Raw genomic sequence first — 26,792 nt, 5'->3', positions numbered from 1 at the left:
ATTAAACACCTAACCCATCATGTTATTACTAAGATCAGTAATGGTTAAAAAAAGTAATGGTTATTGACCAACAGAGTTATTGACAATAACAATAATTAATTACATTTTTAAATGCATGAAGAAAATGGTATGAAGAACATAAGATTATTTTAATATAATATCTTGGATTTGATGATTTTTTAAAATTAAAATTAGAAAAGTGTGGAGGATCATAATATATGTCTGTAATATCCTTAATGGTTAAAAAAACCTAATTTATCGAATTAATATATTGTATCTCGTATCTGACATAAAGACAAGCATGGTTGTAAAATGAAGAATATGGATGGAAGTCCACAAGAGTCAATTCAGTGGCAGTCAGTCAGACGCTAAAGCCTTCAAACCCGATTAAACTACCTTCTTATCAGCTTCCATCCCACTTCCTTCATCAGACTTCCTAGACCCTGACCGCAACTCTCTTGCTTGTCCCCTCCTCAGACTGGATCTCGCTTCTCCTCAGAGATAAGGGCCTATACATTTCCAGAGGACTACCTTTACATCCTCAGTTAATTCACTGCAGCCACGTTGGTGACACAGTATTAGTACCTCTTTTTTCTGGGTTTAAACTGCAGTTGCTGGTGTATTGCACATCTCTCCCTAAACTACCAGGGCAGTCCTGACCCTGGCCACCATTGCATGGACACAACTAATCAAGAGTGATAGCGCCATCTGAACTAACACCTCAATCGGACTATTCGGACAATTTAAAACAAATCCTGATTGAAATTCCAAATGGATTAGAAGGATCAGGCTGAGCCTGAGATAATCTGTATCAGAATTTAATAATGATGCGGCCACTTCATTACCACCTGATTACTCTCCCGGATTTATTTTGCACATCCATGTTAACAGGCCCGTATAAACAGAACAGTCTGCATCCTCAATCGGAATGAATTTGGTCAGATCGGAAGAACCAGGCTTGGATTACTGCTTTCCTCTCCATTACTCAGCAAGAGGTACAACATGTCACAATCAGAATCAGGATATCTCTATTGTCATTGTAACAAGTACAATGAAATTAGGCGTGGTCCCTGAGGTGGAGAGGTATCTATAAATATACAATAAAAAAGGGGAAAGATAGCATATATACATATGTACACTACCAAAATGATACAAAATATAAAATGTAAATTTACAATTTACAGTACACAATCAATCTGCATGCGATCAATAACATGTCTGATTTCCTTACAACTATAGGAGCTATAATGGAACTCTTTATTTGACCCTTGACCTTTCTCACATGCTAAAGACATTACATCATGAATACAAACACAACACTGGGGGTGTCACCTCTCAGCCATTGTATGTCATTTCAGATTAATCATCAGGTCACACTCTTGAGGCTTCTTCAGATGCCAGAGTGTCTCAGAGTGGCGGCAGCTAAGACCCCGCCCTCGCTCAGATGGATATTGTGACAGATATAGTTCAGGATGCTTTAAAATGTTTTAAAATAAAGACTGTAGATACTTGGATTCAAATAAAGAATGAGGCATTTCTTTGCTTTGATTATGATTAATCAGTGTTTTTTTGTATAAAAGATGAGGGAATTATAAAGGATCATATTCTAATCCATTCATGCTCTGATGTTTAAATAGTAAATCTCTTTCCAGAGGTGTGCAGCTGTGCACCACCACCTCCTGCGGTTCTTACGTACACCATTCGTTCTAGTGAAGCGCTAAAACGAACACACGATCATGACCCTGGCTGACCCACTCTGATAACTAACCTGACATAACCTTGTGCCGGAGAGAGAACTATCAGCCCTTCCTGCCCTCCCTGCTGAACCTGCTACACTGGGGGAGGGAAAATGTCCGGAAATTGAAATCTGATACATTAGACACATTAAGTGCACACATATTGAAAATGAAATACATAAAAAGCGCATTCTCATTTTCATTAGAATTAGAGGTGTGAACCTTCACGTTTGGTCTCAGGTTTTTAATTCGATATCTTGATATCGTTTTTTCACATAACTTCACATTGTGTTTTTATGTACATGAGTGAGATTAGAGTTACTCAGCACTTGAGCTGCACTGTACTCAGGTTAGGCAGCCAGAGTCTCTATGCTTTGACTAGAATTTTTACCAAGCATATACATTTTGATATAATCAATTATGTTCAATTATGATGCATCGATTATGAGATTCAGTTCGTCAGCCCTAATAGGGTTGAATGATATAATCTCATTTTTGCAACCCCAGACTCTGAGGGTAGACGCATGCGCAGACAGGCTGGGTTGGCTGGAGACTGGAGCGTTGGTGACCTCCTGGGGCGCTGGGGAGGCAGGCAGAAGAGAGGCAGCTGCCGCAACGATGCGGTGGGGAGAAGGTGAATGTGGGGGTGATACTCTCCCCGCACACATCGGAGCAGCGCCGTCCGCCCACACTCTGCTCATTTGGCTGCACGGTGCATGCCGTTCGGCGCTGCTCCAGTGTTTGCAGGGAGAGTGAGATCTGAAAGAGTCTGTACCATGAATCAGCCCGTCCAAGCGGGGTGTGCCGGCAAGTAAACAAAGTTAAGGCAGTAAAACCAAGTTCTGTCCTCTTCGCGGCAGTGTGTGGGGACGGTGCTTTGCTCAGTGGCACCTCAGTGGCACCTTGGCGGGTTGGGATTCGAACCAGCAACCTTCTGATTACACGTGCTGTGTCATAGACAATCATGCTCACCAATCAGAAGTGTCCCAATGTACAGCCACACCCACTTAAACGTGCGCAAGGACACTCAACTCAGCTACTTAAGGCACATTATACCACAGTTCACATTTCAATGTACGGATAAGATACAGTTTTTAATACACTTAGTATAGTGAACAACTGAACTGACAAATGAATCACAAATTAAATCACAATCGCAATATCTGTCAAAAAAATCGTTAAAATCTTTCAGCCCTAATAGCCCCTAATAAACATATATAGATACAATCAAACTGACACACAGACACACACACATACACAGGTTGCTATCTATACTTTTTTACAACATAACAATCCATCCATTCCTACCTAACGCTAATGGATTTTCTTTGGGTTGCAGAGAAGCTGGAGTCTGTTCAAAGATTCCTTGGAGACAGCGAACACAAATCCAATCACCAGAGCCAATTTACCATCACCATGTCACCAGGCAGCGAAGCCAACCAGGACCTGCGCCTTCAAGGGAAAAGCCACAGCTCTTCCAAAACTCTTCACACGTAAAACCACCAAAGTCAAGGTCAATATCGTTCACTCCGTCCTGCACTTCATCAAAAGCATTAAATATTAATGATGTGTACATTATTAAACAAGCTTAGGCAAATAAATCCAGACAAAGCCGACTGCGGCAGGGTCAACTGCACTCTCTAAACAGCAAAGCAATGTAACAAAGCGCAATACTCACCCTCTTTAATTGAGCATTTTACGTGTTTTTTTTGCTGGGGGATTTGGAATCCCGGTCTAGCGCACCAACACCTCTACGCCAACGCAGTTCACTAGAGAGATGCGAGAAGAAAAGAACAAACCGATTAAACCAAACCTGTACCGCAAAAAGATGGCCTGTAATGAAGAAATATTTCAGCCCCAAATTTAATAACAGGCGGCGATATTGAGTTATCAGTGACGCCGAGTGTTGTGTGTTCCCCGGACGGAGGCAGACAGAGAGGAGAGAGAGAGCGAAAGGAGGAGACGAGGTACGGAATTAATTCCGTCACAATCGTTTATGGGCCTCATCAAGACAAAACAGAGGTGAAAGCGGCAAGCGGTGCGGCGGCGCGGCGGCATTGTTCTCCCCCTACACCTGCTCCCATGGCGCTGAAGCTCGAGTTACAGTAACCATGTGATAGACGGGGCGGTCGGAAGCTCTTGACGCGTTCGACTTCTTCGTTTAAAGCGCCGCGACTCACGTACAGCACTGAGTTATGCTTTACAGCGCACTTCAGACTGCTGCCATTTCCTCGAACTTGACTCTTGAAGCACATTTAATTTCATGTGATTTCCCTATTTAAAAAAAGCATGAATTATTTAGACAGTCATAAAAAAAAAAAAAAAATAATTTAAATAAGCAAAATGCGTCACGAAAGCCTGTCAGGGAACGGCACCCCCGCCCTCCACCCCCATTCTGCCTTTTCAGAGAAAAAAGAGATAAACTGGGCACACGTGAACCCGAATGAATGTTCCTTTGATTAGAGCTACTGGCTGTGCTTTGGGATGCAGAGCGGTGCAAGCTGTTCCCGGCGCGGCGCTCCTCTCTCAGACAAGCATCATTGGCTATGATCATTAGATGTTTTTCTGTGATGAGGCTCCATAACACAGAATGGCGGGCGGGCGGGCCGACAGGGAGGGACGGAAAGACGTGTAGCGAGGGACCGGCTTCCCCCACGAGCCCAGCGTGCTCTACGTGGTTCTTTTCACTCGATCTGCAACAACAGTCAATATCAGACAAGCGCTGGAGGGTAAACACACAAGAGTGGACCATGAGCCACTGGAACTCATCTGCTACTCAGACCATGGCAAAATCCTTTAAATATCTATTCTCCACTGACCGCGGAAATAAACTGTATACTGGAAATAAAGTCCAATAGGCTTTAAATCCAGGCTGCTGTACATTTCCAGCCATTTGTAGCATTATATTCACTTGACCTGTTACGAGACAATTAACAAATCAAATTTCGTCTCCCAATTCTCCAAACTGACTTCGGAGGATTTACAATTGAGCCTGTAACTAGCTTCCCCCGCCTGCTTCTATGGGTCAGAGGGCTGGCTTACATGGATAAAACAAAAATCAATAATTATTGATCATGTGGGTGATATATTGCTCAAGCAATCAAAGTGATTGTTTACTGACTATGAGCAATCACCACAATTAAAGTCAAGAACTCCTAACTTAAAGTTGACTCAAAGTGTCACAATCAGGTATTTCAGGTATTTCACCAGAAAGCTTTCCACCTCTATCATAAGAATTGGTAGAATTGGCATAACATCAAAGCTTTAATTTCTTGACAACGTACACACTGGAAACAACAGCCATCATAGGCAGGTCAAAGACAACCATGTGACAATCAGAAGCATGGCAAACATGACTGGGTGCCACTCTCAGCACCGCAGGCCTACAATATCATGATCATCACAGAAAATATATGATCAGCTATACCTTTCATCAATATAGTGCTGAACAATGGAAAGATAGACATATCTAAAAGACCTATAATTCAAAATAATATTGTCAAACCAAAAAAAGAGAGGGATTCTATTTTTTTTTACCAAATGTATTATTTTATAAATGTTTAGTTGCATAGCGGGAAAGGAAGCGGACCCATAATTGAAAGGTTGCTGATTTGAACCCTGAACCACCAATGTGCCAATGAGCAATGCCCCGTCCCCACACACTGCTCCCCGGGCGCCCACTGCTCACCAAGGGTGATGGCTAAATGCAGAGGACACATTTCGTTGTGTGCTCCGTGTGCTGTGCTTGCTGTGTATCACAATGACTATTATTTCCCTTTCACTATTACCGTCAAATGACAAAACATTTGGAGGTCTGTCCTGAGTAAAGAAAGAGTGATGTGATGAGCATCAGGAACACTTCTATCCTCTTCACTAATGTAAAACTAAAGACCTTCCAGAGAGACATATGCATCTAATTTAATAGTGAGCCATTTCCAGCCCTCTACATATGTGATTTTAGTCTAAGCCGGCCCCACTTGCATGTGAAAGCGATGAATGGAGGTAATGTATGGGTGCACGTACGTTGCTCTGTGCTGGATATTAAAGCCCTGACAGGATGAGGAAGCACAGCAGCGAGAAGCGGCGCCCGGCAGCAGCCAGCAGCACCCTGATCTACAGCCCTGCCCTGGGCCCCCGGGCAAATGACTGCTACTTCGTAACACAATATGTTCACTATTTGGCCCTGGGTCTGGAGAAGAAATGAATTCCTCTAGGAAGAATGTTCTTTTGGAGAGTTTGGTGATTTAACAAGCTACACCGATAAAGCCATCAATCTATCCATATATTTATTTATACAGTTAAAGAGTTTAAGATGCATTAATGGGTTGAAGATGTATTGTGATGCAAACGGATTTTGAATTGATGCAGAAAATAGTTGTAAAACATTAAATTAGAGGGTGAAAAGATCTTTGCAAAACATGACAACATGTGGGAAAGAGCTGTGGAACAGCAGTGTAGGGTACATTGAGCCCAAATGTGTTAAATCAATTTGAGTGAAGGTGAAGTGATTGTCATTGTGCAACACAGCACATGGTGAGACAAGGAAATGTGTCCTCTGGTTTTAACATTTACATTTACAGCATTTATCAGACGCCCTTATCCAGAGCAACTTACAATCAGTAGTTACAGGGACAGTCCCCCCCCTGGAGTGGTAGTAAGTTGGATTTGAACCTGGGTCTTCTGGTTCACAGGCGAGTGTGTTACCCATTAGGCTACTACCACCCATTTTAACAATCACCCTTGGTGAAATAGATTTTTTTCTTAAAACTGTTCAACCCTATTAAACCCAAATAGGTTTTAAACAGCCCAGGCTGAATAAGGCTGGGTAGTTGATATTTAAACTGAATTAAAAAGGCATATTACGGGCTGGGGGGAAGTGTAAAGAGTCGGTTTCGTTAAAGCACAGCATTCAGTAAGTGGCAACAGGTATCATAGTGTAGAGAGGAGACAGCCAAAAATGGACAAATGAACAAAAAGGGAACTGAAACAAAGAAAACAGTCCACTTTAACTGCTTATCAAGGAGTCCTGAGTAAACCTGCTTCATTAGCACCAGCGGCAATTACTCAGGACTCCTTGATTGACCAGTAGTTTTTTGAAGAAAAGGCAGTAAAGCAGTTCCTTATCTACGTTCTTTGGTTGGTTCTCACCAACCAAAAAAAAAAAGCCATAGGAGAGAGACTCAGAAAAAATGCCATTCACCTGCTTTACCAGACATCAATATAGACTAATTAGGCACAACATCCACCTAATATTTTCTGACAAAACAGTCCCTGTCTGGAAAGTATACAAAGGGTATCTAGTGGTTAAGACAATCACCTATGAAGCAGACCTTGTGTCCCAGAGCAAGACAGTTAACCCTGATTGTTTTAACATTTACATTTATCCAGAGCGACTTACAATCAGTAGTTACAGTGAAAGTCCCCCTGGAGCAACTTAGGGTTAAGTGTCTTGCTCAGGGACACAATGGTAGTAAGTGGGATTTGAACCTGGGTCTTCTGTTTTTTATATATATATATATATATATGTGTGTGTGTGTGTGTGTGTGTGTGTGTGTGTGTGTGTGTGTGTGTGTGTGTGTGTGTGTAAGAAATGTATGTTTGGACAATAATGAATGAAGTGTTTTGATTATATATATATATATTTATTTATTTATTTATTTATTTATTTTAAATCTGGGTCTTCAGGATTAGCATAACACTTTATTCATTATTGTCCAAACATACATTTCATTAAGTACAAAGTACAAAGCCACGAATACTAGTAAAGGTGCTTATATGGAAGTTATTTTGTCATTTGTCTGATTAGTCAACTGTCTGCAAAATCCCTCATTGATTTGACCCCTTGACCTTATAACCAGTAAATGAGGTCAGTTTTGTCCCTAAGGACAACAAGAGAAAAAAGTAGAGCATCTCCCCGTTCAGTTTGAGGCAGTTTGCAGAGGACTACAGGATTAATAGTATACAGATACATGTATGTCACCAGTTCTTGAGAATTGAAAGAAAGCGTACTCCCCACCTATGTTGTCATGGAAACCATAAATAAACATTTAGCAAATTTTGCAAAATGTTTTGCTTAGCAAAGAGTGTCCATGTAATCATAACCATGTATTACATTTAACAATGATGACAGCATGGCTGGCACTTTTTCAGTGTTAGCAGAATTACTGCCACTTTCATGTATTAAAAAATGCACATGAATTCATCAGCATTACAGGCAGATTTAGACTAACACAGACATCGCACTGAGCTCCCCGCTGTCTGCTGGGCCAGATGTTCCTTACGTTTGCCTTTGTTCTGTAAAACAGCAGTGCGGATTACACTGTGTGTGTGAAACGAAACAGCAAGCAATGTATCCTGTTGTCTCTACCTCTGTACATTACCATCCAATCAAGTACCAGATCTCCCTAAGGACAGTATATTGTGCATTTGTCAAAAGCTGTGACAGATGGACTGGCCAACACCTCAGTATTAAGGCATGCGGTGTAGCCACAGCGTCGTCTGGAATCTTGTGTCTCACTAACCTTTCCAGGGGTCGGGGTCCTGGTGCTCAGTCCACTGGGGCTGTGTCCTAATGACAGAGGCAGCCGCAAAGCAGCTGTGACAAGGGCCCATGATGTTTACCCAGCACGCATTAGGAGACTCACACAGCAATCTCTGACTGATCCATAGGTCTTCACTTTCCTCTGTGCTAATGAACTGACATGATCAAGGATGCAATTAAAGCAGAGTCTGTCTCGTGTTATTAGGCCATTATGATTAGGTGAATGCAGGCATAATGACTCACTATTGACAGCTTTAAGACACACAAAACAAGCTTTTTCATCAGATGCTCCACATTGAATTTCACAAATGTGTAAAAATACACCAGAACACGCTGTACAGCCTTTAAAGGTCCCCTTAAAGGTCCCCCTTTTTTTCTCGCTTTTATACTATTTTTTTCCTTTTATATAGTCTTAGTCATCCCCTAATACTGTATATGAAGTCTCTTTCCAAAATTCAGTCTTGGTGCTGAATTACAGACACTTTGCGCCAACCCACAATGAGATTTCAGTGTGTTTCAGTGTGTGTGTCACTTTAAATGCAAATAAGGAGGACAGAGGCGGGACGAGGAGGAGAGCGGCCTATAGAAGTCAGGGGGCATTTGTGGTAATAACGTCATCAACACCAATTACTGAGATTTCTGTGTCAGGGGACCTTTAAAGACTAACATCTCATAAACGGCTACAAAGAGCAAAAGAGATGTAAAATCAGAAGTTATTTCTAGATTCTACCGCTGACCCATCAAATCCATTTCAAATCTACAGATAAAGAGAAGATATATAGTTGGGTTTTGGGTTTATATCAGAGAGCCCATAATCTCAAGAAACCTCCCTCAGTCAATCTGTTATACCTGCCTTTAAATGATTATTTCTCAAATTAGGAAATAAGGAAGTGTGTCAAAACTATGGAAAATTGTGAGTTCCAACATTTGGTGATCACTCCCTCTACAACATTAACAAATCTAACTTAACAAGCGAATCCCTAACATGTTCAGTTTTCTGACCTTAGCTTGACCCCACCCAGTCAATACCTCAACTAGCACAATGTCCCGTCTCCTCCATTTCCCTTGTGTGTAATAATCCTCTTTTAGTGTGTAATATCCCTCTTTGTGTGTAATATTGCTCTTTCTGTGTGATACTCCCAGATAGATTGCCAGCATTATAGTTCAAGCATTCTGAATATGGCATTATAAAACACTCCCCACATCTTAAATAAAACATTAAAATGATATCCATAAGTCTGCAATGTTTTCCAGCTTTGCTGTTAATGCAAACATAACAGATTGTGACAAAAAAGCACCTTAATTTCAACTTTCTCCACACTTCAGCCATAAATGCAAATTGCATATAAAAGCTCATTTTAAGTTGCCTGGGATGAATAAAGATGTGAATGTGAATGTGTGTTAATGTAACAGGCGTGTGTGTGGAGGTCGAATGGACTGCTGGACATGAGTTCTGGAAGGCTCCATGTGTGCACAGCATCCCCACAGGAGTTCTGGGGTCGGGGACGATGGGAACACAGTGAACAGGTTTCTCACCCCTACTGTCACAATGGATTCTGAGGGAGAGTTAAAATGCAGACAGAGGCTAGAGAAGTGTTTACAGTGCATGGCCGGAAGAAGTGTCAGGAGCCGACCCACGAAGCTCCTTTGAAGGAAGCACGGTGTGATTCCGAGATCAATGGCACTTTCAGCTCAGTGGGCGAGTGGAGGGTGGGAGTAAAAAAAAACGAGATGGGGTTGGTGGGATGGGCTGTGTCACTCACACAGTACTCAAAAGCAGCAGGTAGCAGGTTAGCGCCAGCCTTTTTATTACAGACTTGGATTGAGTCCTGGAACGTCAGCCACCCATCAACCTACAGCAAAAGAACCACAGGGCTACCGGCTGAGCCACATCAAATATCAAGGTTTACACACAGAAACGTAAACCTTTCTCAGCTAGAACTTTCCCTCAAAAGCTGCATTTCAACAGTTGACAGAGTCAACAGAGCAAGACACTTAACCCTGAGTTGCTCCACAGATTGTAAATTGCTCTGGATAAGGGCATCTGAAGTGAAGTGAAGTGATTGTCACATGTGATACACAGCAGCACAGCACATGGTGCACACAGTGAAATTTGTCCTCTGCATTTAACCCACCACCCTGAGTGAACAGTGGGCAGCCATGACAGGCGTCCGGGGAGCAGTGTGTGAGGACGGTGCTTTGCTCAGTGGCATCTCAGTGGCACCTTGGAGGATCAGGATTCGAAACGGCAACCTTCCGATTACGGGGCCACTTCCTTAACCGCTAGGCCACCACTGCCCCATTCTGCTAAATGCCATCAACTTAAATGTAAAAATGCGAAATCCTCATGTTTCAATTTTATAACAGTATTTCTAAATGAACAAAACAGAGGAAAATATGGATTCTGAATTTCCTTCTTAGGTGTGAGTAAAAAAAATAATCTGAATGGGAAAAACAAAATGGCACACTTTTGAACATAAGACAAGGCATAGTAGAAATACTGATCTGCAATAGATCGGACTCTCGGAATTTACCACAGCTTAGCCTCCAGTGTTCCACATCCTACTGATCTTCTTCTATTATAGTTTAAAGAGATTTAACACAACACAGAATCGGGGTACAATAGTGAAATGAACCCAAATGGCTCTGAAGGTGTCAAGAGAATGAATGAGTTTTTGGCTAAAAATGTCTCCTGCTGCGAGTGCTTCCGGGTGAGTAAACATGTAAGGCTATGTGACTCCTGTTAACATGACTTAGCATCACTGCTGAGAGAAGCCTCTGAGTGGGGGACGCCAGTCCCCACCAGCCCCCTCTCCTTCTGTTCCTCCCGCTCCTAGCCTCCTTCTCGCTCTCCAATCCCTGGCAATTGGACAGCACCGAGAGGAAATCGCACCGGAGGAGGACTGCCGCTGTATCACTTTCACCCAGAGAGTCTTCAACTACTTCCATAATCTCTCTCTCTCTCTCTCTGCTCGCTCTGCTTAACGGCCTGGCTGCCCCTGCCCTGCTGGCTATCTGTTAATCACGGTTTTAAACGACTGGGTCCTTCACTGTACCCTGTCTGTGTGTTCGCTTACGGACATTAGTCTCCTTAATTAAGGCACAAATGGTGCCCCTAACAGGCCTGTTCTCTGTCCCACAGGACTGAGCCCCAGATACATCAGTTCAGCTCACTAAACACGCATACACACAGATTCATAACACACATACTCACTTAAAAAGTATTGTGCAAAAAAGTCACCAATACACACCAGTGAAAGCAGTTTTTGTTAATGTTGCTTGTAGGAGGTCATTCGTTAGTTTACACAGTAATATATAAAAATAAATGTACTCACTTAAAAGGTCTACATTTAAGCATACATAATATATAAATATTCCCCTAAATCGAACTTCAGTAAGCAAGACATTTTAAATTGGGTGTGCACACCCACACATACACCCTGGTACACAAACACATGCATGGTCCCCACTAAGATGTAAATGCCATGTCTCAAACACACACACACACACACACACACACACACACTTATAAAGAAAATATCTGCGACCGTAATCTTTGACCAAATACGATGCACATATACAGAGCAACACACACACATACTTCCAGCCCACTGGTTAATCTGAGTCTCTGAACCTCATCTTAATTTAACCCAGGCAGTGGATGAGTCAGCGGCTCGGTGCACACAGTTCATGCGTGGGCCAGAAACACTGTCCCGGCCTGCCTGCCCGTGATGAAGAAGAATAACACGGATCTGGGGTCCAAAACCAGCCTTCGTACGGCAATGTCTCAACATCTTCAGATCTACCGATTCGTCAGCCTAATCTGAAGTAATACAGCGTGCTGCAGAGCCACGTACGACTGAAAATATCAGGCCGATTACGGGGCATCAATATGATCCTAACCCTGATCTACCAATGTACAGTCTAACGTCATTAAGTAAAAGTGGCAAAAGAAGTGCATGTGAATTTGTTCCCCAATGAAATCCAACCCTCCTCTTGAGGATCTACAGGGATCTCCTGGGGACGAGAAGTACGCCTGCAAAATGAAATGAAAGCCATCAGCAAAATAAGCAGCGTGAGGGACATCAAAGTGAGCAGTGCGAATCCCTGTTTCACTCTTCTGTCCGCACCCAAATGTGAGTGGCTGATGTCACAGCAAGATTACAGCTGCATTTCTCCTCATGTGGAGGGATTTAATAAAGCCTTGTGGATTTTAATCTTTTTTATTATTCTGCAGTAATTCTGTCTTGAACTCAGAGGGGCACAAAGCAAATTAAGGAAGAGACGGGACGTAAAAAAAAAAAAAAAAATACTGAAAGGGCAATCATTTTGTTGGATGAATTTACTGACGACTGGTAAACAAGTATCCCAGTGTCCCTCTGGCCTCTCTCCCCACAGTATCAAATGTCCACAGTTCAACCCTCTTAACGGGACGTATCACATATCCCACATTTCACTCCTCAGACCATCAATACAGACACTTGAGAAATGCAATTTTGGCTTATAACTTATAAATGACCTTGAACACCATCAAACTAAGTCAAAAACAGATCTAGGCAGATCAGAGCCTAGACAAGCATAGTCACATGTGATATACGGTGATATGTCAGGAGTAGATCATTATACCGTGACTTGGTTAAATACTTATATTGACCGGATTGTGTTCATGTTATAAATGAATTAACTGTCATAATGTATCCATGCATTATTTGTATGTTACCATAGCAACATGCTGAAACACCGACAAGTCTTGACAGAGAAGCGTATTTTATTTAAATAGCATTGACAAACGAAAGATCCAGGACAAGCATTTAACTAAACATCAAGTGAGTGACAAGGAAACACATGACTATATAACTCACACACACACATACACACGCGCAAGGTGTGTTTCTCCATGAATACCAGTCAGTTTCAAACTCCCATTGTGACTGAGAAACATTCTATGACTGCTGGGATATCACAATATCAGTACATACATTTTTAAATCAGGGATTAATAAATGCAAGTAAAACGTGGAATTCATGCTAGCCAGAGAATCCCTACACACAGATAGTTTTAGGGCTGACTTCACATTAATAATGTTTTAATACAAATGTCATTTCAGCTACAGACATATTAGCCAAAACACAGTGAAATGAAACAACGTTTCTCTGGAACCTGGTGCTACATGTAACATTTAAACAAGGTTACATACTTACATGAAGTGCACATGTGCGACACAGACAACCTGGGCCACATAAAGTGCAAACATGGGAGACAGGCAGTGCAAGAATATACAACAGCGCTAGAGAGTAAAAATAGTACAAATACCACTGTGCAAAAAGTAACATTGCAATAATACATAATATTTTCTGAACATAACAGAGATGTGTGTATGTGTCAGTCCAAAGAGGTGGACTGATGGCCTGTGGGATGAAGCTGTTGCACAGTCTGGCAGTGAGGGTCCAAATGCTTCCCTCAGTCAGGAAGTCCAAGATCCAGGTGAAGAGGGAGGTGTCTTGATCATGTGCTGAGGAATGATGGTGCTGAACTGAACTGAACTGAAGTCTATGAACAGCATTCGTGCGTAAGTGTCTTTATTGTCCGGGTCGGTGGGGGTCAGATGCAGGGTGGTGGCGATGGCATCATCTGTGAAGCAGTTCGGACAATACCCAAATTGCAGTGGGTCCAGGGTGGAGGGCAGCAGGTTCTTCTTGTGTTTCATGACCAGCCTTTCGAAGAACTTCATCATGATGGGTGTAAGTGCAACAGGACGGTAGTCACTGAGACACGACATTGAGGACTCCATCGGCACGTGCACGATGGTGGCGGCCTTGAGACACATTGGAACGATGGCGGGGCACAGTGAAATGTTGAAGATGTTGGTGAGAACATCTGCCAGCTGGTCTGCACATTATCTGAGAATCTTCCACATATGTTAGCTGGTTCAACAGCCTTTCATGAGTAAACTTTCCAAAGAGTTTTCCACCGCGGTTAGACACAGCAGCTGACCGCTGGAAGGAGGGTTGGATTTCCTCGCATTTGTCGAATCGTGCATGGAAGTCATTCAGCGCATCACAGGCAGAGGATTTAGTCCCGTGGTTTGTGACGGCCTGGATGCCCTGCCACATGTGCCGCTGTGTCACCTGCTGCCTGTGTGCATTCTTTGCTGCTCTAATGGCTCGAACCAGTTTGGCCCTCTCTGTTCTTAGGGCGACCTAGTCACCCTTCCTGAAGGCGGAGTTTTGAGCTTTGACCAGCTCACGTACCTCTGCGGTCATCCAGAGATTCTGGTTTGGTCTTGTGGTGATGGACTGTAAAGTCATGAGGGCATTTGCTGATGTAGCTGTCATGTACTCCTCCAAGTTTATGGTGTTGTCGCCATTGGTTGCAGCCTCCCTGAACATTTGTCAATCAGAGCACTCAAAACAGCCTTGACGAGCAGAGATGGCTCCTACTAGCCAGGTTCTTACCTGCTTCAGAACCGATTTTGTGTGTCCAATGTGTTGTGCAGTTCATTCTTGTAACGTTCATTTGTATTGCATCGTAAATCCCTGCCCTTCCCATTCTACATCTAGGATAAACACTCACTCCTAATACCGTTCTTTATGCCAATTCATATAAATCTTATTAGTTGTACCTCAGGTGTATTTTCCACATGAACACTGATGCTGCTGGGATTCCAAATTAAGAGGAGTGCGTTACACTGATAGCCACTAATGCTGACGCCGCATGACCGCAGCGCCCACAACACATTCTGTTGCCACAGTGGCGGAGCACACTGCCACTAACGCTGACCTTTAAAGCACAGAGCCGGTAAATGTCACGAGGCATATGACGGTGTACGGTCGTGTCGCGTGCCTTATGTTTGAGATCTCCCTCTCCGGCTCCCAAGAAACTCACATAGATGAACATGTAATCATAGGAAAGGGTTAAACCTATTGATAGAATATCATTAACACAAAATGACAATTCAAAATGGATTTATATTATATTAAGTATTATTATATTCACACTTGTGTCATTAAAGATCAAGTATTAAAACAAGCATTTGCTCTGTTAATTGGTAACTAAGACCTGTTGATGGTCGTGTATATGATGAATAGAATAAAAATCATGAGCTTTTGACTTGATCTTTGAAAAGATTTTGTAAATCCAGAGAACAAAATTGACTTTGATTGTCCTAGTGGAAGATGATCATGGAAAAGGCTGCGTTTTAATCTGGATGTGTCCTACATTACGATCAAGTGAGCCAGAGACATGCCAAGAGTGGACGTCTGACTCCTGTATCTGCTAAGAGAGCCCCACACCTAATAAAAACCAATCACACACACACACACACACACACACACACACACACACACACACACATTGGCTGGAGATGAACACTGTAGCTTCATTTGAGGCACATAACCCTCGCCAGACCTTTCCACCATCACACTGTGCAGAATCTGCCTGATCATTTATTTGCGTACCGAGATAAAATAGAAAGTAGGGCTGCACGATTTGGGGAAAAAGACATATTGCGATTATTGAGATCAATATTGCGATATGCGATTGCGATATGATAAAGGACACTTGCTTGTATATCAATGAAAAGTCGCAAAGTAATAGTGAAATGTTTAATTTCAAAGTGAAACATACAAACTACTTATAACAACCTGAAATGCCCAGTGCTTTCAAAATACAATATTCTACAAATATAAAATAATCACAAAAAAAATAAAATAATCACAAAAAACTCTTTACATTACTGTCGAACGACAAACCCTGGTAAGGCTAAACAACTGCTTTGATTATATTTGGCCATTATAAAATCCCGTATTATAGTTCTTACGTTTAACCAAAACGTTGTTTGGAGGCTGACTTGAACACAGAGATGCATAGCTTTGCTAGCTTAGCTAAGGTTAAGATTTGTAAACTGAGGTGAATTTCTTTAGGAAACCTTCAAAGTTTGAAAAAAGTTAACTAAACAGCTAAGAAGAGTCTAAATAGTTAATGCCTACGTTTAGCCAAAACGTTGTTTGGAGGCTGACTTGAACACAGGAATGCATAGCTTCGCTAGCTTAGCCTAGCTTAGCTGAGGTTAAGACTTATAAAACGGGATTTTATAATGGCCAAATATATTCAAAACAATTGTCCCACTTTACCTATGAAATGTAATCCCCCTGGATCTGGTTTGGAGCGTACAGCGGTTTGTACAGCCCCAAGCAGCACAAGAGTGAGGCATTTTTTGCACTTCTCTCCATAGACATGTATATGCTTCACGCCACTGCAGAGCCTCTCGCAATATGGCGGCGACATTGACGTACGATGCAGCTCGTCATGCGCCGTCTACCCATATGTCTCCGAATCGAAAGTCATGTGACCAAACACGTCACATCCGACTGAGATGTGAGACGTGAGATGTGAGACCATGTACTAATCATTTAAATCGCATCTTTTGCGTTCATGTAATCGCACAGACTGACATCGCGATTACGATTGCGATTAGATTAATCGTGCAGCACTAATAGAAAGGGAAATTTGGGGGCTCTGGTCGTTCTGGGGGACGGGCATATCAGCCCCAGCCATGCTGACAATGCAATTACCAATCCTTCCTCAAACTGCCTGACCACAACCTGATTAGATGCTTTAGAGGAATCTCTCTCTCTCTCTGTTTAGTGAATGCACATTGGAGGAAAAATCTGATCTGAAAGGCTAAGAAAGAAGAGAGGCCAGGTTTGGGTCGCCGTGACTTCCTGCTCGATGATCTGATCTGATTAATGGCAGGCTGAAAGAGAGCGAGAGATAGAGAGAGAGAGAGAGAGAGAGAGAGAGAGAGAGATGGGTACAGTGAAAACACTTTGTTGCCAGGCAGGAGGTTAATCCCGTTTGGAGGATTCTCCATGTCAGCTGGAAAAGATATTCAATGGCGCTCCCGACTCCGAGCCTCGGCTTCATCTGCCTAACCCTCCCTTTTTCTTATCCGCCTTCACTCCTTTCTTCCTCTTCCCCCTCTCATGGTTCTCCCACTCATTCCCCGCCACTGTGATGAGGTGGCTTTGCGCAGGGAGGCGGGAGGTTCCTCACCGTGGGCCATGGGCCGCTATCGCTCGCTCGCTCTCATTCACGCTCCCTTTCACTCGTTCACTCTATTCCTTCCATTTCTCCCCCTCTGTCTGCAGTGGCCCAGATAGCTGTGGATTATTGTGCTGACATCACCACATCCCTCTGCATTTATATACCCCCCGCTCCTTCTCACTTCACCCAGAGTCTAGTCCTCATAGTGCATATTATCCCCCCCAGGAGACCCTTGTCTTCCAGGTGATGGGTTGGTCCCAGGTTGCGTAAGCAAACCCTTGTTGAAAAAAAAAAAGAGACAATCCAGAAAATATCTGGATGCTGGAAGACATGGTTATGAGCTCCCACATTTACTATTTCCCTAAATAACACATAAGACATGAACTACTGAAAGGCAGAAGCAAAAGCACTTAAAAAGGCAGAAAACCCCAACTTTCCTGAAAAGCATGAATTATTATTTGCAGTTACTGGAGTGTCACTGTTCACCGCAGGCTCAGTTCAGCAACCCTACAACTGTGATGGAGCTCTTATTATTCTTATATTATTTCATCTTACTGTACACGTCCATCAGAATCAAATCTGTGGACAGGCCTGACATTCCTACAGTGAGCACACATAAAAGCTTGCTGAGCCCAGTGACCCCAGATATTGCGGCATATGACCTCAAATATGCTGTAATAGTCAAGTTTCACCCCAAAGAACTGCTTCAAAAGAAAAACAGCCTATGTTGGTGGATTCAATATCTTACTTCAGTAGAAAGTTGCTATGAAGAACGTTAATTGATATCTTTAGAATTAATCAATTAATTGATTGATTCATTAATATATTTCAACTAGATTAAAGATAAAGATTAACCTTAATTTCTGCTGTGAGTTTAAAAAAATGCACATCATCAGAGCAGAGAATGGTTTGGTTTAAGTTTTTTCTGGCACATGGGCTTGTTTGCTGGAGTAATGTCAAGTACGATCTCAGGATTTGCCTAAACAGATAAAACAAAAAAAGAAACACAAAGTTTCATATTTCGTGTGACATTCTGACAGGCATGGGTTTAAATAATCAACAATGATGAAGGCTGCCAATCATCAGGCTCCTCGCATTCGAAATAAATAAAAACAGGCCTGTTTGTATGTGTTTATTTAGGTTTTTCTTCATATTACAAAAATTGTAAATTCACGTTATGTGCAGTTGGAATCTTTCACTGTAAATTTTACGGGAAGTATAATGTTTAATGTAATAAATTTGGTATCATATCAACAAACTGATTTTTTTTTGACTGAGTATCAGATTTGTATGTTATCACAATAACAGTATGAAGACTTTGTTTTACAGTATCATGATAACAGTACTGACACAATACAGTAGAGCCGCATCCTTCTCTTACTGACCAATGAGGGATACACTTATTGGAGATAAAATATGAAAGTTGTTTATTCAAATGGCCCAATTTCCACTGACTGCTGTTATAAAGTACTGTCATCGCTGGAGTCCCCGAGCGTCTTTGCAGACATGGTGGAATGTAGATGAGACACAAGCCAAGGCACTGGAGGACAGAGGCAAGGAACAGGAGGTGGCGCAGCCTGCAAACTGGGCGCTCGGGGTGTAGGAGAGACGGTGGAGGTAAGGGGGCGAAAACGGGGTTTGGCAACATCCGTTTGACGTATTGAAAAGAGAGAATCCGAAATTAGCGTAGTTGAGAAAAGGCAGGGGTCAAAAAACATGGTCAAAAAGAATTTAAAAAAATTGACAAAGAGCGGGTGGGGTTCTGCATGGCTGTCTGACTTTAATGTCTCCTGGTGACCCCCGTATCTTTCCACTTCCGGGTGGCCTTCCCCCCTGTCGTCTCAGTTCCCCCTGATGGCCCAGCGACGGGTGACAAGCTCCACAATCTTAATGTCCATGACATCATTTATATCACCCTCACGTGGTGTCCAGAAGCTGTTAGTGTCGGACCCTCAGTCCATCTGCCCCACTCACCTTCATCTGCCTTCTCACTTAGCTCCAAATACTGAGTCCCCACCTGGACCCGTCGGCCGTGTATGTATGTACAATACATACGATACCACCACATGTATGTATGAACTCATCTGAGATCACTTTGGTGAATGTTCTCTTGTCTACCTAAAGCGTATCTGAACTCTACAAATCTGTCTAATCTTATTTGTTCTGTTCAGGGGCCTCAACCCAGTCTTCTTCAGTTTTGTTTTGTGTATTAATAAACCGGTTTGTATTTTTAACACATGCGCTTGGTCCCCTGCCAACCCAATTGTAACAGTTGTCCATACCTCATTAAATGGATAAAATTACATGGTAATATCTGTATAACTAATATATAAAACACGGGCAGCTGCTGGGGAAATGCAGCATTCCTGCAATGCTGTCAAGTTCTGAAAACCAGAAATAATTCTGGGCTGCATAAAGTACTTTATCTACAAAATACAAGAATATCCTGGGAAAGAAATTACTGACTTAAGTCACCTTCATTGCCTTCTCCAAATCTGCAGCCAACCAACACAAAGCAATCGTCTTGTTTCCCTTACAAAGACCAATAACTCATGCAGTACAACAGAACAACACAATTTAGACCCACAACCAAATGTTTAGATCCTTTCATTGTGTTCATTGTGTGAACGTTTTGGGGTCAAAGAAGCAGGGTGTCTAGGTTTGGAAAAAATGAAATATTCATATCCCGTTATAAGATATTTGTCATTGTTCTCATCATCATCCTAGTGCACAAAGGCTCTGTGACTCAATTAGAGACGTAAAAGAGCATATTATTGATTAACAGCTCTGAGGCAATCAAGACCAGCGCAGACAGTGTGTACGTGTGTAAATGCATGTGTGTCATTGTATGAAGATGAGGTGTGGTGTGTTCCTGAGCTTCTGCTTGTTAGTCGCAGCCCTTTATTGCCTCATTTAAAACCATGTCATTTTGCTCACTGTGCCAATTTATGTTCCTCGCTCGTCTGAGAACCGCCTTCAAACATCCAACTGCACCATCCACACCGGCAGTTAAGGGCTGCAGTCTGGCTTGTTGTTATCTAAATGAGCGAACATGCCACAATGTTCAAATTCTATCCACAGCTTTCCCTACAAGCATCACGCATGAAATACTCATGCAATCGAATCGCATGGAACTAGACACTTGTGTTCTTTTTCAGATTTATGATTCAGCATCTGAATCATATCTGAATGCATGTGACAGAAGTATATAAAACGCATGCAAAATACAACAGCAATAAAATGACCAATTACTGACGAGGTTCCTTGTTACCCACCTTAATAATCCCAAACATCAAATTGCTCCCCTAATTTATCATCATATCCACATGAAACACATGCACAAACTACTGACAGCAATGACCGTAATGTGAAACTTGTTTAAACCCTGGCAGAGTTTTGGCAACGGTCGAAGCCAGCCTGCCTTCAGTGATCCATCGCCGGAGTGGGTGCATTAAGCAGTCCATGGGGGTCAAATGACAGAGCTTGATGACGGACAGCACCTCAGCTCAAGCACTGTCAGCGGCAGTAGCGCATCTACGTGCATCTCTATGCCTGTGCTCTACTGCAGGAACAGACTGGAATTTTACGTGAGCTGCAGGTACGGATCAAGGCAGTTGATCACGAGATGGAGTAGGCGAGTTAATAAATTGCATGAGACTAATTATTGTTTTATGAAACCTGACTCTCTCTCCCGATAAGGGTTGTTAAACACAAATTAGTCATTTTGACGGTAATAGGAAATGGCAAGGCCAATTTTTCGATTGTGCGAGTGCACACACTAATAACGCCAATCTCTGGCTATAGCACGACCAACTATTATAACAAGGTAGGTCACTGCAAAGGGTAACAAAGAGTAACAATTTACTGAGCATTTATCAAGACTGTCGCATCATTCTCACTTCTAACCAACCCAAAAGACAAGCATATTCAGTTGTGTAATGAAATGTGTGTTTGTCCAATTCTACTAGGTCAGGCTGCCTCTAGCAACTCAAGTCAATTTTAGTCTCTGACTGAGCAGTTCATTACTCACCCAGGTTGATCAGTTCATTGCTCATCCATTAATTAATTTGTTCACAGTTCACACACATACATGGTGAATAAAACTGGCCATAAAACTATTTGAACAAAACCTGCGTAACCAACAAAAACGGTAAGTGGAGCAAATCTAGAAAGGCAAGCACATAAGAATAAACCTGGACCACTCACACACACCTTCACATATGGAAGACACACAAGGCAGGCTTACATACAGGGACAAGTAAATCTGAAGTGATGGTCATTGTGAAACATGGCAGCATTTTAAATGTCCGTTGCATTAAACCCATTGGTGAACCATGAAAGGCGCCCGGGAACAGTGTGTGTGGATGGTAATTTGCTCAGTGGCACCTTGGAGGTTCAGGATTCAAGCAATCGGCAACCTTCCGATTACGGGTCTGTTTACTTGCCCGCTATGCAACCACATTGTCCCAACCAATGAAACGCAGAGAACAGTATCAGGTCATCATTCACACAAGAAGACACGGGTGAGCCTTCAAACATCACTTTGTTTAATAAGCCTAGCTGTACCGGTAATGTGACATGCATCCCACCTGACTGACAGCGATAAGCAACAACACCAATGCTGGGCACCGCATTGGTGCAATTGCATGAACTAATATCACTATCACATTTTCAAAATGTTACTTAACACTATTAGTCTAGTAGCCTACAAAACCTCAAAGTCACAGTTTTAAACCCCACCTCCTGCCATTCCTGCAATCACACAATGTGTGCATTTTGTACAATTGCATGAATAACAAAAAAAAAAAAAAGATTACAATTGCTATGACCACTATGTTGTGGGTGGATGTACGGACATTGTGCTGGTGTTGTGCCATAACCATGGAAACGATCTTCAAATGTACCGGTAGCATTATAGTGGACATACACTGTAGACCATGGCACTGGACTAAAACCAACTCTGAAATGTCCAGTGTCTCCCTGGGACAAAATCACAAATCAACCCTGCAGTGACACCTATTGCACACTCACTCTACCCTGGAAGGGGGTTCTTCTCTGACTCACTCCTTCCCAAGGTTTCTCTTTTTTTGGTGGGAGTTTTTTCTTGTGTGCAGAAAGGGACAACGTGTGGCTGGTGTCAACTGTAGGGCCTGTCAAAGCCCATTGAGACATACTGTATGTTGTTGTTGTTGTGTTATGTGCATGTTGCACCAAGCTACATTACACTATAGTTCACGGTGAGGTGATTAAGGTGTGAGATGTATAATCTACTGCATGCCATTCATACACAGATTATACATTTAAAGACCTTATTGAACATCCCATAGAAATATGTTCCATGGCTAGTCTGGGCACATCATTTAAATGACATATGATGATATTGATAGCTGGCACACAGTCCAGAACAATGGAAACAGATGGACCACAGTTGGAACTATTTTGTTTCAGAAGTTACTGCCTTGAGCCTGCAAGCGCTGTGTAACAGCATTGACAGCAACAGCTTTACTTCTCCTCTATTAATGCTGAGGCCTCTATCTGAATCCTGAATCTGAATGTGCAGCTATATCTGGTGCTGAACTCCCATCTAAACACAATCATCATGTCCCGTTTTTTTTCCCCTCAAAAAATGTGGAAACTGAAAAATATGGGAAAGAAACCCCTACAAAACACACACGCAACCTTTTTCTTCTCAGTTCCACTTCTACAGTTTCTCAGATTTGGATTGGGGGTCACTGGATGCAAGCCAGCCTACCAGATCAATATACTGTCTCTCACATAGCTCATTTCTTGGTGTGGTAAACATTTCCTTCTGAAATTCCCCCCCCCAACATATCTGTGTTCAAACATATCTGTGTTCAAAAGACACGGTGTGGCAAAACAGTTCTAGCAAAATACATCTTTTTTAATCTCGGTTTAATTTCATGAGAGATTTGCACAGATGTGCAGTCAAGCAATTAGACAAATGAAATCTTTAATCCCTTTCCTATGCTTGCTTAGCTGTGAATTGATATTCTTTTTATATAAAAAAAAACTACAGTAATGTTTGCCCTATTAAACTTGGGCTTCAAGATATTCTCACTGCAGTTTTATAACTATAACTAAAATGTCAAAAGGAATATTTGTACATCATGAATGTACAAATATTCAGGAAATGCAGGAAAATGGGGTCTAGATTACAAACATAACCCCACAAAATGAAAGCGGATGAATGTGAAAGATGTGAACTGTAATTGTTGTGTCAAAGTAAAAGCAGTCATCGGGTTCAAGTTCGCACTGAGTCCATCTGTTCACGTGGCCTCCCTCCCAGCTGGAGGTGTCAGAGGCTGACTGGGAACAGGTCATGGTGAGCCCCCCCCCCCCCCCCCCCCCCCCCCCCCCCCCCACCCAGAGATCAACTTACCCACCGGGGCTCCCTCCTCCTCTCCACAATTTACATTTTACTGTAGTCTGGCTCTTTATTCGCTGTAAAGCTGTATTCCCCAAAGTCATGCCAGATCCAGGATGGGTTGACATTGGTGACTTCAGACATTTTGGGGGATTATCTAGGGTTCATCTGGGGTATGGCCACCTCGGAGTTAGTCAGACGGGATATGCTCATGCATGAAATCTACCAGCAGGACATGTGGCAGGCCGAGTCAGTAGCATACGGTGTTGCACATTTTCGCAACATCGCTTGCTGCGGATTTATGCTACAGTTTTCAGCCTCAAAATGAGAGTGATAATCCCTTCTTCGCTCTCATTTAGCAATCAATGTGTATACACAAAAATGTGCTCACATACCACACAGGCACGTGGAATAAAAATTAGAACAAGTTTCCTTCTCAATCACTCAGGACAAAGCTCAACTTGCGGAGCATCAATTTGCCTAATGCGCTCCCTTGGTCCTCTATTGGACAACAGGCAGCAGCCACATGTTGACCTTCCATGACTGTCATTAACGATGACGATCTGGCAGTGTCACATTCATGCTCTGGAATCTACTCAACATGCCTAGATTTAAAAAAAAAAAAAAAACCTGTATCCCTTGGCAATAAGAGCCTACATAGCAATTTGTTTTAATTATAAATGTCAAATGACAAGTGCTTCTTATTACTGATGTTTAGGCATAATAATGATGATTTAATGATGATTTCATCAACTTTAGTTACACATAATGTAAGCATGGAGAAATGTGTTGCCCAGTTGCCCAAAATTGTAGTTCTGCATTAATAATGTTCTCTGATCAATAGAGAGAAATTGTTCATGGTACCAGTTACATGTGTTATTATTATTGTGGCCAAGTGTCACAGGACCTCCTGTGACTCCCCCCTCACTGAATGAACTGCTCTTTGTTTAGGACCCATTTCAACGTTTATCCGAAAGCAACACCAAAAACAGAGTGAACCTTGACTTTGGCTCGTTTACTGTGAAGAACACCCCAACCCCCCCCCCCCCAACAGGAAGTTGTGTGTTTAACTGTTGCTGCCTTAATTCCATGCAATTTCATTCCAAAAGAGCTGGAAATACACAGGTTACGAAACTAAGGCCACAATCTTCCAAGAACTCATATTGAAGAAGCGGTGGTCCCTGTGTGCTGAAGGTTTTAGGACCACTGAAGGCCTATTAAAGGAGTAATCCCTTGTACAGTCATTAGGAAAAAAAATGGCCCCCTGCCCTTTTGGTGTGGAAGCCCTGTAGTCTTTTAAAAACCGAGAAACGGGGCCTGGGGAAATTAAGGAAATGCTAATCCAATATTTTCACACATCTGAAAATAGTACACCACCCCCACCAACCCACCAGGGTGTCTGTCCGGAGCCGAATGTTCCTGTTTCCATAACGGCTAACACTAGTTCCATCATCATAATTCTGGTGAAATATCGTAACCCTATGCTTGTAATACATTTACAATACAGTCAGCGGCAATTTTGTAATGTTAAAGTTGTAGAAGTGAAGGTCAGTTTGACCCTAATCATCACTACAAATATGTTCATGCACCCAAATGAATTGTACAGAAACGAACCAGAAACCGCAAATGGCACAGACTCAACAGGTTCATGCATACGCACACTGCTGTGGTTACACGAGGGAAAGGATCAACGAGAACGGAAGTGAAGCGCACGCTGCTCATATACGGCTCTCTTCCTGACCCGCTAGATGCAATCGCTTGGAAGACAGTCATGAAACTTTCTCACACAGGCTGTTTCCAAGCAACCTACCACGGCGCTGCTCGTCTCTGCAGCGCTCCGGCGCCGTGGAAGGCGAGCTTTGATCACTCCACAAACGCTCGCTCATTTTGACTCATTTGTCATTCCGCTTGTGGCTTGCAGCTGCGCCTGGGTTTTAAGTCGGCGCGGTTCTGAGCCAGTAATGAAGTCGCTGCTTTTTTAATCTTCAGGAATTCCTCCAACGTGCCACCGAGCATCGGAATCCTGCCATGCGTGGGTCAGTTTGTGCTCAAAATGGCAATCCATCAGGCTTGTCCTTGTGACATGGAGATACAGTCAGATTACATTCTGCTTAAAATGTCACGAGCCATACACGTTCAGTACATATGCTGAGCATGTACGTCTTGACTCGCTGTATATTCTCTACTGATTAATTTATGGATCAAGGTTTGTAAATCAGAGGCGACAATCAAAGTGCCAGTGGATTATGTTGTCCCGCTAGGAGGCACACTATAAATATATATATATATATATTTTTAATCTTCACTTGTAAAACACTTCTAATCTAAACTTTATTCGAGTGCTCAAGGCTGCACTATTTCCATATCTATTACCAAGCCCATTTTAAGGTCCCGCCTTTGGCAAATGCTTAAAACGGATTTGGCTCGTAGACAGTGGAAGACTTGTTAAGACAGTGCTGAGTGCCAGACGGGAAACATCGCTGTTTCGTCTCCTGTATTTAGATCCTACATTTACATAACAGATATGATCAAAGTGAAAATGAAAAAAAAAAATGTTTACAGTGCCGTTTCACCATTGTGTAGATAATCGCATTTTCTGCTGTACCATGAGGATTTTAATGCCCTGCTGTTGTTAATGACACCCACAAATAACATCACATGGGAGAAAAGCATGGCCTCAAGCACAGCAATATGTTCGATGATCGACACGAACATTTTCAGCATCACTCTTCTTCTTGAACTGGTGGTTAGAGACATGGCCTCATGCCTCCAAGGTCATGAGTTTGACTCCCGGCTCCTGCTTTGTGTGTGCGGAGCTTGCATGCTGTTGTGGGTTTCCCCCATGTTCTCCGGTTTCCTCCCAACATCCAGAGACACTAGTGCAAGTGAAAGTGAAGTAACTACTGATTACAAGGCGCTCCGAATAAGGGCCTCTGATAAATGTAAATGGTATTTATTTCTGTCACCCAGAAGTCAAGCATCAATGATATTTTATTAAGTTTAAAATGGGAGGAGCTCTCATGAACCCAGCTATATTTAAATTTGTTGCCAGCAAGCAGTGTTGGCCAGTTTTTGATTCTTTCAG

The 26,792-nt window shown here is 42.5% G+C and overlaps 1 protein-coding gene across 6 annotated transcripts in view; it reads right to left on the bottom strand.

Moving 5' to 3' along the window:
- dlgap1a (discs, large (Drosophila) homolog-associated protein 1a) overlaps positions 1 to 26,792 on the bottom strand; it is an 88,716-nt gene that overhangs the window by 57,942 nt on the left and 3,982 nt on the right. For 5 of the 6 annotated variants that reach the window (XM_028976745.1, XM_028976748.1, XM_028976750.1 and 2 more), the window contains exon 2: positions 3,415 to 3,505. The exons of the other annotated variant lie outside the window; for it this stretch is intronic. The gene's annotated coding sequence lies outside the window, so the exon portion shown is untranslated. The remainder of the gene's footprint in view (positions 1 to 3,414; positions 3,506 to 26,792) is intronic. 6 annotated transcript variants of the gene reach the window in all.

This window comes from Denticeps clupeoides, chromosome 4, assembly GCF_900700375.1.
Source record: "Denticeps clupeoides chromosome 4, fDenClu1.1, whole genome shotgun sequence".
Taxonomy (NCBI): Eukaryota; Metazoa; Chordata; class Actinopteri; order Clupeiformes; family Denticipitidae; genus Denticeps; species Denticeps clupeoides.
This window is presented reverse-complemented; position numbering and strand designations above follow the sequence as displayed.